We start from the raw sequence: 15312 nt of genomic DNA, 5'->3' as shown, positions 1-15312 counted from the left end.
TGCTTCACCTCCACAGAGACTTATAGACGCCTCGAATGCAGTTGTACGGATCCAAGATACACATGAACAAGTAATATTACATTGGCTTCAATATAGACTGATTTTTTCACTGTGCGTAATGTGTTGCATAACAGTTGGATGCTACATACTTTATTTTATGAGAGCTTAATTTCAATTACTTTTGTAAGGTGATGTCACTTCGTTCGCACTTCTCGACCTGTACACTACGCAATGTATTAACTGCGGTTATTACTGCTCTTCTGGCTACTCACTTATCATCGATACCAAGAAGCAGATAGCCCTTCTACACAATAAGCTAGTAAAAAATTATTCGACCGTGACAGGACTCGAACCTGCAATCTTCGGATCCGAAGTCCGACGCCTTATCCATTAGGCCACACGGTCGGGCTACATACATATGCTATACAGATGTATCAATACGAACTCCTTCATGGCCATTCATTATTTCAAGATATTGGAAATTTAACAAAGTCGTGGATTTATTTTTATTGATTCATGTTGGATGGCCTGCAGCCGATGGTGAGCGACTGAAGTAAGTGTACCATCTCACGCTCTCAGTCGAAGACGTGCATCACCAGTAAAGGCCATATCTCACCACATCTACGATTATTAGACGCGCTTGATATTTCCATAATAACGAGCCTAATGTTTCTACATTATTCAAAATTTTTGTTAAACGTTGGCGTCACACGCTTATCACAGTGCACTGACGTAGTAACTACCAGAACGAGCAGACATTCAGGCACCAGATATGGCGACTTCGACTTAAAATGGGCCGCACTAATCGAACTATGAAGGTCGTAATTCCGATGACAAGAAAGAAAATACAGCTTCTCTACATTTCAGAGCTGTATCGTGAAAATCGGCATATTACAAGTCCCACCACTGAAGGTATCAACTGGAAATCCAAATGGTGTTCTTCCCTAACGTAAGCGTAATAAAAAAGGACAGCGTGGTGTTTGCTCTCCTTCGAAGCAGTCGTGATCAGTCTCTTCCCTTCCCCCTCCCCATTTTACTGGGCGCTATAAACTTGGAAGTTTAGAGCCCTAACTAAACCTACTTCACCGTTCCGGGAAAGTTGCAGCAGCACCGACGCTACAGCCTGAACTACAAACATTAACCCACTTACCACACTGACAATAAGCCGGCTTATGTTTGCCATTAGGTCTTGGCTACTCGTTTTGCGTTTGTGCACAGATATCTTTTCTCTCCTGGTGCCTCGCTCTCCTCTGATAGCAGACAGATTGTGGCACGATCATAATAAATGGGCAACCACCATAATCACCATTTTCTATCGTTTTTGGGACTCGACTCTGTCTTTTCTGTCAACGTCACATACGGACAGCAATTTTTATCTACGTTTCCTCACTGGATTGTTAGCTGTATTTCTACCCGTCTTTCCTTAGCCCAGTATTCTTACTAAAGACTTATAGCTCATTGTTCTCTACAAAGATTTATTTCTGCACACTCTTTTGAGGCGCTTCATATCCAGTCCATTTTATTCAGAGTATGCAGACAATGGCTCTTTTTTATCTACGCAATCTTAAAAAAGATATACTTCATATGATTCTAATTATTGTTGTGAGTAGTTAATGAGACTGCTTGTTCATAACGGCCCAAGTGTTCTTTTACCGTGAGATATACGTTTTTAGCAAAACTTAGATTCCAGTATGTTAGGTTTTTGCTTTCAGGATCGCTATTATTGTTCATCTCTTGTGGCCACGTGAGATTTTTTTATAGTCACCAGTTTTAAAACTGGTTTGAAGTTCTCCTCCACCTCTTACCACCTAGTGCCAGTTTTATTATCTCCGCACACCTAGTTCAAGACAAGCTTCCTAGACAATCTGTGGAATGTATTTCAATATCGGCAAGGACTTACTAAGAGACTAATTCAATAAATAATCCCCCATAATTTTTTGACAGTCTATGTCACGCCAACATTGTGTAAGAGCGTGTATTCCCTGTTGGTAAAAGCTTTTGTGTTCGCAGCCTTGTTTTTACAGCGTGAACTACGCTCTCATCATCTTCTAAGTGTATCCTACGTAGAGAATCTGTCAGGCATGGGTGGAGAAACTGAAGTGGGTTAAAGACTTGTTCCCAGAATATGGCGTGTTAACATTGCGGACAAGAGCTGCCCCTAACATCCTGCACTAAGAATGTATTCTGAGTAACAGGATTTTGAATCAGTCACAAACAGACACTAAAATTGGTACTGTGGTGCCCACTTCACTTAGAAAAATATACAGTTAGAGTAATAAGACTTTGAATCTTTCACAAACCGACTTAAATTAGAAATTTTACAACATTCATTTGGAAACGTAAGACAGATTGATACTCACAGTCTTCTGCTTCAGAAGCTTCTGTTGTGGAGCAGTCAGAACTCTTAAAAGTATGGAGTTTACATGTTTCATAGCACAAGTTTCTCTCAGATGGACTGATATTGAGCAAGATCTAGTGAATCAGTTGTCGCATCAGAAGGTAGATTTCCTCGTTTTTCCTCCTCCTCCATTCTTCGTTATCTAAAACTGGTCCCCATATCTTCCTCATTGCTCTTCTTTAAAATATTAATAGTTTCTCCCTTTCTCGCTTAGTCATGCTCCATGTTTCTGAACCGTACATTACTGCTGGACATACACTGTGTTGTAGATTTTCATCTTAGTGTTCATTGAGATCGATTTAGAGCCGAGCGAGCATGCATTTCATTCCCACTACTATTCTTTCCTTGATGTCCATTTTTACGTTGTTGTCCGTGGTAAACCAAGATCCCAAGTATTTGAACTGGTGTACTCTCTTGAACCTCTTGCCATCTATCTCAAGAAATTCTTCCTGCTCGTGTCTTCTTCCTAATTGCATGAATGTTTTGTCTCGATTCACCTTTAGCCCTGCTTTCTGTGCATAATTGTCCATTTTCTGGTACATTTATTTCAACTTGTGCTTTGATTCACTTAGTAGTACTACGTCACCTGCATATGCGAGATAATTGAAGTTACCGTCCATCCGTAGTCCAGACCTCTCCTGTTGCCTACTCTCTTTTGTTACTTTCAGTAAGATGACATTGAACAGAACACATGAGAGAGCATCCCCTTGTCTGAGGCCTGTCTCAATCTCGAATGTTTCTGATGTGGCTCCTCGGAAACGTACTGCTGTCTTTGACCCCTCCATACAAGCTTGCACCATTCTCACTAGCTTCTCAGGGATTCTGAAGTCATGCATTGCATTGTATAGGCTATTCCTGTGGATGCTGTCATATGCACGTTGAAAATAGACGAACAGGCTGTATATATCAGATATATATAATATTCCCAGTGTTTTTCAAACATTTGTCTTAGTGTGAAAATGTGATCTATTGTCGATTGGTTTGATCGAAAGCCAGTTTGGTACTCCTGTATGTTGTTCTCTATGAATGGTTGCAATTTTCTGAGGATAATGATGGGCAGCACCTAATACGTTACATTCAACAAGCTGATTCCTCTGTGGTTACCGCATTCCATTTTGCTTCCCTTCTTGTATATTGGGCATATTATAGCCAATTTCCATTCATCTGGCAGTGTCTTCTTCTCCCATATCAACTGGATCAGTTTATATATTTCTAAGTGTAAGCTCTCACCTCCCTCCTTGATTAATTTTGATGTTATTCTGTCCTCCACTGGGGCTTTGTTGTTTCTGAGTCCTTTGATTGCGATCTTCGCGTCTTCTTCACTAACTTCCATTCTTCTTCATCTTTCCTCCTCCGTAGTGTTTGCAGGTAATATCTCACCTTGGTCTGGGTGATTCAACAGTTCTGAGAAGTATTCTTTCCATCTTTCTACAATTCTTTCCTTGTCATTTATCAAGTTGCCGTTCTTACTTCTTATGAAAAAAGTTGCGCTCTGAAATCCACATTTCCGATTTTTTGTGTGTTGAAAGAATTACCTTCAGTTCTTGTTAGATATATTCTTGTTAGATATATTCTTGTTAGATATATTCTCTTTTCTGCCCTTAGGATTCGCTTTGTCTCCCTTCTGATATTGATAAAAGTTTCCTTTTCTGCTCATTCTCCCTGTCAGCTAGCCACTTCTCCCTCGTGTTCCTTCTCTTTTCTGTAGCCTTCTGGCATGTCTCTTTGAATCATTTTCTCTTCTTCATTATCTTCTTTCTTCCCAATATCTCCTCCGGTACATTTAGTACCGTGGACTTTAATTCTCTCCACCTTTCCTCCACATTCTCTCTTGGTTCCAGGGTCTCTAGGACCTCAAAACGATTTTTGATTTCTATAGCATATTATTCTTTAATGGCACCTTCTCGTAGTTTCTTAACATTCAATGCAGATTCTAGCGTCCCTTTCTTCTTTTGCATGTAGGTGAACACGAGTTCAAGCCTGCACACAATGAGGAAGTGGTCTGACGCACAGTCGGCTCCTCTATACGACCTGACGTCCATGACTCTATGGCTATAGCGCTGGTTCACTAAGATGTGATCTATCTGGCTGGTGGTTATTCCATCCAGTGAGCACCATGTTCCCTTATGTACTCTCCTGTGTTCGAAGTAAGTCGAACTTACTCTCAGGTTCTTTGAGATAGCTAAGTTGATCATCCTCTAGCCATTCTCATTGGTCTCATCATGTAAATTGTGCCTTCCTATAGTTGATATGTAGAATTCTTCTTTTCCTGCTTTTCCATTAAAATTTTCCAGTACTATCCTGATATTTCTAGTTGGTGTGCTCTCAATTGTTTGTTCCAGTTGGTCACAGAAGTCTTCCTTTTGCTCATCTGTTTTATCCTCAGTTGGGGCATGAACATTGATGAATGTGATGTCTGACACTTGGTTTCCAAGTACTATGTAGGATATTCTCTTGTTAACAGCTTTGAATTCCTTCACCGAATTTGCTGCTTTGTTGTGCATTACAAAACCAGTCCCGAATTCGTGTTTATCCGCTGTAGAATAGTGTGTATCCATCCTTTTCGTGAGTTCCTTTTCCTAGCCCTCTTGTCTCTTGTACCGCCACCAGGTCCAGCTTGTATCGGTTAATTTCTGAGACCATAGTCTGGATAGTTCCTGGTCTATATAGGCTCTGAACATTCCAAGTTCCAGAATTAAAATTTCTAAATAGTATGCCGTTTGTCCTTTGCAGTTTTCGTATTCCGTTGTATCCATCCACGTCCGAGACAAGTTTTTATTTCGTAACAAAGAGTTTTTTTACAGGATTGGGTTGTTAGCCCAATGCCCAACCCTCCTCCTTTACCCTCGCTTGGGATCGGCAGTGGTGGTTGCAAGGTAACTGACCCCAGGCGGAGTTCCACTGTTACTAACATATTGAAATATTTTGTTCATTGTTATTATTAGCAAAACCCTAGGCATCTATGGCATGTTGAAATGGGCTGTGATAGCAAACAGTATTTGTAAGAGACTGGAAGGGGGGGGGGGGGGGGGAGGGAATATTTGAACGTGGACAATCTAAAGTGAAGTCTTACTTACTCAGCGATAACAACAGAAGTGTGGAGGAGACATGTGTGTAAGTCCCATCCCAGTTTCCCCCAACAGCTGCAAATCACTGTTAGAAAATTACACTGAATCACGAACGACTTGTGGGCTCCCCCAGGACTGAACCCTGGACACCTGGACCCACGCGCCCGCAGTACCCCGTCCTGTTCGGTTTCATACTGCGTCTCTAATGAGCTCGTCCTAGTCTTCCCTTTCTTTTCCCTCCTCTTATTTGTTGAACAATGGGGTCAAAGCGGCGAGGATGCATATGTGTAAGTCTTATCGAACCTGCCCCCAACAACAACCGAAGATTTCTTTTCCCAAAGCCCGATTAAAACTACTAGATAGTTGATGCTTCACGTGTTGGAGCTGGTTTCCTCCAGTCAGAGGGCTCAACGTCACGCCCAAACCGTTCGCCGATGTCGAACTGCGACGGTTAGTCAGTTCACTTTCAATTCCTTGTCTCTCTTGCTGTGTTTGGATCTCGAATCATGGGCGTGGCACTTTAATTTCATATTTCACCACTCATGACAACTATACCAAAAGCAAAAACCAGATACACACGCGACCGCGCGCGCGCACCTGCGTACGCTGTGATGGTAATGAAATACACACGTTTCATACAAAGCATTAACAAAACACTACTGGATAGTTACGCACAAGATACGATTCAGCATCATACACACACACACACACACACACAAATATATATATATATATATATATATATATATATATATATATATATATATATATATATATATATATATATAACGGCTTACGTTAGATAACTTCGCACGTCACTGTCTTAAGTTGCGACTGGAGCACCCGAGTCATAAATATAAAAACGTAATGCATTATAGTGGTACAGCGCAGTGCTTAGTGTAGAAATCTGATGTGTAGAAAGTTATAGGTTCGAATCACAACAAATTTTGCGAAATTTTATATTTCTAAATCTAGTCAAAATGGTTTGATTATTGTTTTTATTCAATTAATTGTATTAAATGTAAGTTTTTTTATTTCTAATACTTTCCCGCGTGATTTTCATCATCCTATTGATTTTTTATTTGCTATTCCTTTTCTTCCTGTCATCCTTTTCCCGTCTGGAATCTGCAGGTGTCACCTATAGTCTGCAACCATGTGACAACATGGACTGCTCATCGGTTGGTAGCGCGGCAGCTAGTGTGGCATAAAAATGAGCAGTTAGCTTTCCTGGAGTCGTAGCGCCTGCTCCGTTCACAGCCACCGTCTACCAACTTGGTGAGAGGTCTGAAGATGGTCTAAAACAGGGAGAAACTGGTAACCTCTTAAAAAAAGAAGTTTCTTGTGGTTGTGACTGTTCATTTCCCTTTTAAGTAATAAAGAAACCGCAGTTCTCTGAGAGAAAAGTTCTCAAAAATCAGTGTAGCGTAGTTTGAGGTAACTAATGATAGCGCTTTTAGCGACGAAACCGAATGTTTTCTGTCCTCAGACTGCTCGTAGACGGTAGCTTCAATAGCTGTGAATAAAGCGAGTGTGATTTTAGTTCTGCTGCAGATTCTTGATCACCGTTCTCTCGAATACATTGCACATCATGAGATTGTGGTTAGCTTAGGACACGAGTTTAAATTCAGGGCCGCATAACGCGTCGTCTGCTGTAGTTCAGTCATTGATCGCTTAAAGTCAGCTGTCGACAAAGCATCTCGCATCTGCGACATATCTTGCTGCAGCCACTTCTCAACAATGCTCTGCGTTAGTCATTAAAAGCATCTGTGAAGTGACCAGCAGTGTCTGGGTGTCACTTGTAGTCGAGCGGCAGCCTATGTGGCAACACTGTAGCGGCGAGTGTTACACGTCAACTGTCAAGTAATTTTAATCGGACTATAGTTGTCGAATGTTGAGGTTAAGGCGGCACTACGTACTTCGTCTGTACCTGGCGCGACTGCAGACGGGAGCAGCCCTGCCTGGCGCTGTTTCCGCTACCCAGGATCGACAGAAGCGCTTCGCCTTCATCTGGGAGCAGGGGGTGCGAGAGCCATAAAGCAACACGTGGCAGGCAGCCGGCAGCCGCCGCCGCCCCCCTGCTGTATAACGACGCGCTTTGTACACGCGACAGTCTCGGCCCTAGCGCCGTGTCCGCGTGCCTAATGAAGGGCGACCGACATGCATTATTTATACCGAGCCGACTCTTCAAGTGCCGGATCTCTCGTAAAAATCTTTGTACCCTCTCGGAAAGATACAGAAATTAATAACAGATGCCTGCAGTCCTTCGAACAGTGTCGCCCTTCGCAAAAGCGAGTGCATTTTAAAACTTCAAAGCGAATTGCTTTCAGGTGTTCTGGCTCTGACTTCAAACAGGTATTACGCCTACAAAGCAGACACGTCCGCCTTTAAAAAGTGATTTAAATGTGTTGAAGAACTAGTTAGTACTTCCAAAGCAATCACAATCACGTGAAGAGAAGCCGGGAAGTACTAAATATATCCTGCTGAACTCAGGACTAGTTATAATGAAACTTTCGCAACTTGATCCAGTGTAGACGGATAACTATTTACCGCATGGGTACCCAACGATACAGCAATGATGTTCAGACTGTGCGCTGGGCCGGCCGGAGTGGCCGTGCTGTTCTAGGCGCTACAGTCTGGAAGCGAGCGACCGCTACGTCGCAGGTTCGAATCCTGCCTCGGGTATGGATTTGTGTGATGTCCTTAGGGTAGTTAGGTTTAATTAGTTCTAAGTTCTAGGCGACTGATGACCTCAGAAGTTAAGTCGCATAGTGCTCAGAGCCATCTGAACCATTTGAACTGTGCACTGCCCGCAGTATTTGCGTTGCTACAATAGTAATATTAGTGTCTTGAGGTGGCTTTAGGCTCCTGTACTGGCATGGCGACTTAGGGTTCAAACACAACCATCAGTGTAAATAACAGTTGCAGACACTTAACAAGGGTCTGCATAAGGTCAGCAGATAGTCGTTGCGAGCAGTACTCTGTCGGTAGCAGTAGCTCAGTTCAGTTGCGAGTAGTAGTCGGTCCGTAGTCGTCGTGCAGTACAGTTGCGAGCAGTCTGTCAGTGGGCAGTCTGTGAGCAGTGCAGTATGTCGGTAGCAGCAGCCCAGTGCAGTTGTGTGTGAGGAGTCGGCGGGCGTCGACATGGCATTCTGGTCAAGATTCAGGACGAGGTATATTATTTTTTGAACAAGGTAATGAATCAGCAATGCCGTTAGCTAATAATGTAAATTAATTGTAACTAATTTGTGCAATAATCGCCCCAATAATAATTTTGATTTCAAAGCAATTTTTTTTACAAAATAACCATTTAATAGAACCAACGATTTCCTTCCATTTCCTTTAAAGAAAAGTTTCAGTTAAATTTCAAAAAAATATATATATATTATTTGCGATGCATTTCCTCCAAGCCGTGGCCAACAATGAGAGCAGAAATTTGACATGCAGTTTCAATGAGGTAAGAAATTAATTATGATTTTTTTGCACAGGGCCAAAGACCGATATTTCGGTTTAATTGAATTTTCATTGTCACTGAAGTTTCATTAACACTGAATTATCTTTTATTATATTTTTTGTGGGAGTTTACACCTTGAGTCAGATTGCGATTCTCATTTTTATTGTTATTGAATTCAATTGCTAGGGAGGTTACGCTTGGCTCCCATTTCTATTAAATATTGTCTTTAAAATTTCTCTGGGGAGCTTACACTTAGCACATTGTCCATTAGCATTTAAAATAAAATATCTTATTTTAAGTTTCGGTGGGGAGGTTACAAGCTGTGTCGCCCAAACAGCAGCAATAGAGTGCGAGTATCGACGCATTAAAGCAGGGGTATCCAACCTTTTAGCTTACATGGGCCACTTGGAGTAGACGAGCATTTTTGGGCCGCGCATAATATACTTAACAATAACAATAAGCAGCTGAAAAAAAAGGTGGAGGGCGAGAGGCGGTTGCAGGTACATGGCTTGAATTTAAAACGGGATAGACCAGTGAGAGAATTGCATCGTGTAGCGGGGGTTTCAAATCGAAAATATGTCACTACTTTGTAACCTCCCCACAGAAAAAAATAATTATGTATATCATTCACATTCAGCTTAACCTCCCCACAATATATATATATATATATATATATATATATATATATATATATATATATATATATATATATATATATATATATACATATATATACAACTTTTCAACAGTAAAAAAATAAGTATAACATTCACATTTGGTATAACCTACCAACAGACAAATTCCGTACCCTACCCATAATGTACAATGTGACTAACCTCCCAATAAAAAATGTGACTTACTTATGTTATTGTTGTTGTGGTCTTCAGTCCTGAGACTGGTTTGATGCAGCTCTCCATGCTACTCACTTATAACCATTCAATAATTGACTGTGAATTTAAACTGGTAAATTTTGGACGTCAGTAGTGCTGCAGCATGGCCCTGAAAGATCATACTGAATAAATTGAAAATTCTTACCTCAATAAAGTCGCCGGATAACGCATATATATCTGCTCCTATAAGAAATTTTTCTGGCACAGCTCAGTGCAATGCTGGCCGATAGATTGTCATGTATAAAAAGAAACAACTGATTTTTCTTTACAATAATCGGGATGACCATGGATTGGAAAAATTAGTAAAATCTTTAAACTGAGATGAATGATTGTCAAAAGTTAATTTTTAAGAAATATTATTATTATGAGAGTTTTTTTTAGAAACATTTACATGGGACTTGATAAAACAGTAGTACATATGCGCGAGGCTGCTTTTACGTTATACTACATCGCTCAGGCACCGCCGTCGCTCCCCACGACCGGCCCAGCCAACTCGATACACCAGACTGCTAGCTACATCTTACTCCTGCTGCCACACAGTTCCTACTGCTGCCAACACTGCTCTCTGGTCTGAGATTCTCTTATAGCTTACATATCGCAGGCAGCGCGTGAGCAATCCATCGAAATTACATCTGCTCGAGTGCGCTAGCAACAACTTCCTTAGTCATGGACCTCTTACAACTTGGGTCGCACTGACACTTGCCTTGAGCCACTTGCACCCCGCGGAACCCGGGTGGTCACCCCTGTATTAAGGGAATACGGAGATGGCTCTTTCCACACCGAGATTGAAAAACATGATTCGGGAGTTGGAGTTCACTGGCGATTTGGGAATTACTCCTGGGAGAGGCTGACGGTCTGTTCCACCACAAAATGCTTCAAATGGCTCTGAGGTCATCAGTCCCCTAGAACTTAGAACTACTTAAACCTAAGTAACCTAAGGACATCACACACATCCATGCCCGAGGCAGGATTCGAACCTGCGACCGTAACAGCAGCGCGGTTCCGGACTGAAGCGCCTAGAACCGCTCGGCCACAGTGGCCGGCAGTTCCGCCACAGATTGTTGAAGAAGTTACTGCTGCTACGGCTGAGAAAGCTGAACGCAATTTGCGATCTTCAAGCAGTGCTCTAGCTGTGTCACGACGGCTGAACATTCCGTGGTCCACCGTTCGAAAAGTGCTGCCAACAGTTATGAATTGCTGTTCCTAATGTTGCTCCAGGCTGTTGTGGATGCAAACCGTCGTCACACGGGGCAAATTTTGTACCCTGGAAAGCTAACATGCTGCGCAAATTAATAAATGTTACTCTCCTATGTGGAGGTTAAAAAGTGTTCTTTTTTTCAGTGGTTTATTCGGTATTTCTCTGCAGAATGTGCTTACAAAAGTTTTCACAACGTTTCATTGTCTTACGATTACACGTTTTTCATGGAGTCCGACTCAAGTAGCAAAAGTTTAATTATAACCAACCTGCAGCTTCATCCAGGATGGAGATCTGTTATGATTTCTGATGAAAGCCGGTACTGCCTGTGTGACAGTGATGCCTCAGTGTTGATTAGAAGAAGGCAAGTTGAGGGCCTGAAACGAACCTGTCTGCAGCCTAGTCACACTGAACCTACATTTGAAGTTATGATCTGTGGTGATATTTTGTGTGACAGCAGGAGCACCCTTGTGGCTATCCCACGCACTCTGACTGCAAATTTGTACATCAGTCTGGTGTTTCGACCTATTGTGCTGCCGTTCATGAACAGCATTCCAGGGGGTGTTTTCCAGCAGGCTAACGCTCCCCCCGCATATCGAAGATGTAACTCAACATGGTCTACAGAGAATCGACATGTTGCCTGGGACTGCTCGACCACCAGATCCGTCTCCAATCGAGCACATGAGGGTCATCATCGGACGACAACCCCAGCGACTTCCACAACCAGCATTAATCATCCCCGTATTGACCGACCGAGTGCAACAGCTTGGAACTCCATCCCACAAACTGACGTCCGGCACCTGTACAACACAATGCATGCACTTTTCCACGCTTGCATCCAACATTCTTGCGGTTACTTCCATTATTAATGTACCAGTATTTCACATTTCCAATGGCTTATCTCGCGTTTACATTAACCTGCGACCCTGCTGTGTTAATCACTTAAATATGGTGGGTTGGTTGTTTTGAGGAAGGAGACCAGACAGCGAGGTCATCGGTCTCATCGGGAAGGACGGGGAAGGAAGGCGGCCGTGCCCTTTGAGAGGAACCATTCCGGCATTTGCCTGGAGCGATTTAGGGAAATCACGGAAAACCTAAATCAGGATGGCCGGACGCGGGATTGAACCGTCGTACTCCCGAATGCGAGTCCAGTGTCTAACCACTGCGCCACCTCGCTCGGTACTTAAATATGTTACCTACACAAATGTATTAGGGAAGTTTCATTACTCTACATTAATTATTTCTTGTTGCTGCGATTTTTTTCGTCAGTGTATTTTACTTTACGTATACCACATCCAGAAATTAGAATTACTGTAATACAGATAAAAAAGCACACAAACAGTTTATACTAGTCACGATAGGTACAACAATAATTTGAAATTACGGGAAGACAGCTTTTAATTATGAGCGTTAGAAGCAGCGGGCATGAGAGATAGAGATGCAAAAGGCAGGGGAAGAGAAACGTGATATCACATAGTTAATGAATGTAGGGGAAAAGAAAGAGTCGTCACTGATAGAGAGAGGAAAGGAGAAGCACGCATAACTGAGGCAAGATACAGGGAAGAATTGGTCATATGCCTTTTTGAGGCTGACAGAAGGAAGGGCTCCAGCGTCTTGTCAAACGAAACAGAGCGTTCAATTGCTTGCAGAGTGCAGGACAACTCGTTCCACAGGCTGGCAGCAACAGCGAAGAAGTTTGCGAATGTTTTGTGAGTGGGCACAACTAGGATACTAGGTAAGTGGTAAGTGGGACCTTGTGTTTCGACTGTGACGAGATGAAACGTACTTAATTTCCGATGCGAGATACTGCTGCGCTTGCTCGTCGAGGAGCCGATGAAGTACACAGTGTATGGTTGCAACCGACCTCATTGGGCGTACGAAGTACCGACGTGGTCAAACAGACGCATGCTGCAGATGTAACGCACACAATCATTCGTGGATAATTCTAATCGTCTAGTTTTTCCATCAATCGTGCCGTATTGAATTACATTACAAAAGCATAACTTCGGCAGAACGAGTGACTACACGAGTTCACGTTTCACTTCCCGTAGAAGTACGTTCCAAACCTTTTTGAGGGGATTAGAGGCAAGCCGAAGTCTTCTTGCACATGGCGGCAGTATACAGTCACTTTCGCTAAGGATGTATGACACGCAGATATTTATAGAAGTCTATCTTATCTCTGTCTCTGTCTGTCTCTCTCTCTCTCTCTCTCTCTGTCCATTAACTGACCAGGCACCAGCACCACCCAAGGAAAGTGACGTTTTGGTACAACTGTTTTGGCTGAACGTCATTCCCCCTTCAAAACACACATTGATTGTGTACCTGTAACGAAGTCACATCCAGTGACGTACTCGCCTGAAATGAGATTGTCTTGAGGGTAAACTAAGCCGTCGTTCTCGCTTTCAAGAATCCGAAGATAACCATGATCAACGTGGAACTAACCCGAGTAAGCCTGGACAATTTCAGATCTCACAATCACGTCCCTCAGATGTCATCTAAGACTGCTATTAACTAGCCAGCTACACATTTATAACACCTTGGTCTTGTACTCGCGAGAAATTGATCAGATCCTGATCGAACTAGGCCACGTTGTATTTGCCTAGGTTTTCTCGAATCACTTTAGCTAAAACTAAAGCATTTACTTCAAGATTACAATTAAATGTTCTTCCTACGCCGTCTTCAAACCCGCACTGGTCCTCAGGCTCGTGATTTCAAAGTATTTGGGGTGTTAAATCCTAAAAAAATACGAAATAAAACAATAAAATAAGATAACACTCTCATTTGAAGTTACTTCTTGTTAGGAGACATTATCAGAGCAATTGAAATGCATATTACAAAGAAATATAGCAGGCAAGCTCTTTGCCCAACACTTTCATGGGAAAGTTGCAAATTGAGGAGCAATTCTCATTTTCTTTTCTTTCTTTCGCTTGTGCCCTTTTCCCTGTGGATACGCAGGGTCAGCATGGTTAATCGGATGTGGCAATGTTAGTTGAAGGGGTGGCCGGATGCCCTTCCTGCCGCTACCCTGTACCCCCCGGGAAGGAATTAGTGTACCCCAACTGTCTGCGACTAGTGGAATCCATGGAACAGTGCGAAAGTGTTCAGATGTCTGCGAGCCGTGTAACTGAGGCGGGACGTGGGGGCCAGCCCGGTATTCACCTAGGGGATGTGGAAAACCACCTAAAAACACATCCAGGCTGGCCGGCACACCGGCCCTCGTCGTTAATTCGCCGGGCGGATTCGATCCGGGGCCGGCGCGCCTACCCGCGTCCAGGAAGCAGCGTGTTAGCGCGCTCGGCTACCCTGGCGGGTAGGAGCAATTCTCACTCTTTTTGAGAAAATGAGTATGTCTCACTCGGGTATAAGGAACACCATAGGCAATGCTTGTACATTAAATGGAATAAAAAGGGAATGTTGTTGTTGTGGTCTTCAGTCCTGAGACTGGTTTGATGCAGCTCTCCATGCTACTCTATCCTGTGCAAGCTTTTTCATCTCCCAGTACCTACTGCAACCTACATCCTTCTGAATCTGCTTAGTGTATTCATCTCTTGGTCTCCCTCTACGATTTTTACCCTCCACGCTGCCCTCCAATACTAAATTGGTGATCCCTTGATGCCTCAGAACATGTCCTACCAACCGATCCCTTCTTCTGGTCAAGCTGTGCCACAAACTTCTCTTCTCCCCAATCCTATTCAATACTTCCTCATTAGTTACGTGATCTACCCATCTAATCTTCAGCATTCTTCTGTAGCACCACATTTCGAAAGCTTCTATTCTCTTCTTGTCCAAACTGGTTATCGTCCATGTTTCACTTCCATACACGGCTACACTCCATACAGATACTTTCAGAAACGACTTCCTGACACTTAAATCAATACTCGATGTTAACAAATTTCTCTTCTTCAGAAACGCTCTCCTTGCCATTGCCAGCCTACATTTTATATCCTCTCTACTTCGACCATCATCAGTTATTTTGCTCCCCAAATAGCAAAACTCCTTTACTACTTTAAGTGCCTCATTTCCTAATCTAATTCCCTCAGCATCACCCGACTTAATTAGACTACATTCCATTATCCTTGTTTTGCTTTTGTTGATGTTCATCTTATATCCTCCTTTCAAGACACTGTCCATTCCATTCAACTGCTCTTCCAAGTCCTTTGCTGTCTCTGACAGAATTACAATGTCATCGGCGAACCTCAAAGTTTTTATTTCTTCTCCATGAATTTTAATACCTACTCCGAATTTTTCTTTTGTTTCCTTTACTGCTTGCTCAATATACAGATTGAACAACATCGGAGAGAGGCTACAAC

The 15312-nt window shown here is 42.7% G+C and overlaps 1 non-coding gene across 1 annotated transcript; it reads right to left on the bottom strand.

The window, feature by feature from the left end:
• Positions 1-332: 332 nt before the first annotated feature.
• Positions 333-405, bottom strand: Trnar-ucg (transfer RNA arginine (anticodon UCG)). Its single transcript has one exon. It is a non-coding gene; the product is annotated as a tRNA-Arg (tRNA).
• Positions 406-15312: the final 14907 nt, after the last annotated feature.

This window comes from Schistocerca serialis, chromosome 1 (assembly GCF_023864345.2).
Source record: "Schistocerca serialis cubense isolate TAMUIC-IGC-003099 chromosome 1, iqSchSeri2.2, whole genome shotgun sequence".
NCBI lineage: Eukaryota > Metazoa > Arthropoda > Insecta > Orthoptera > Acrididae > Schistocerca > Schistocerca serialis.
This window is presented reverse-complemented; position numbering and strand designations above follow the sequence as displayed.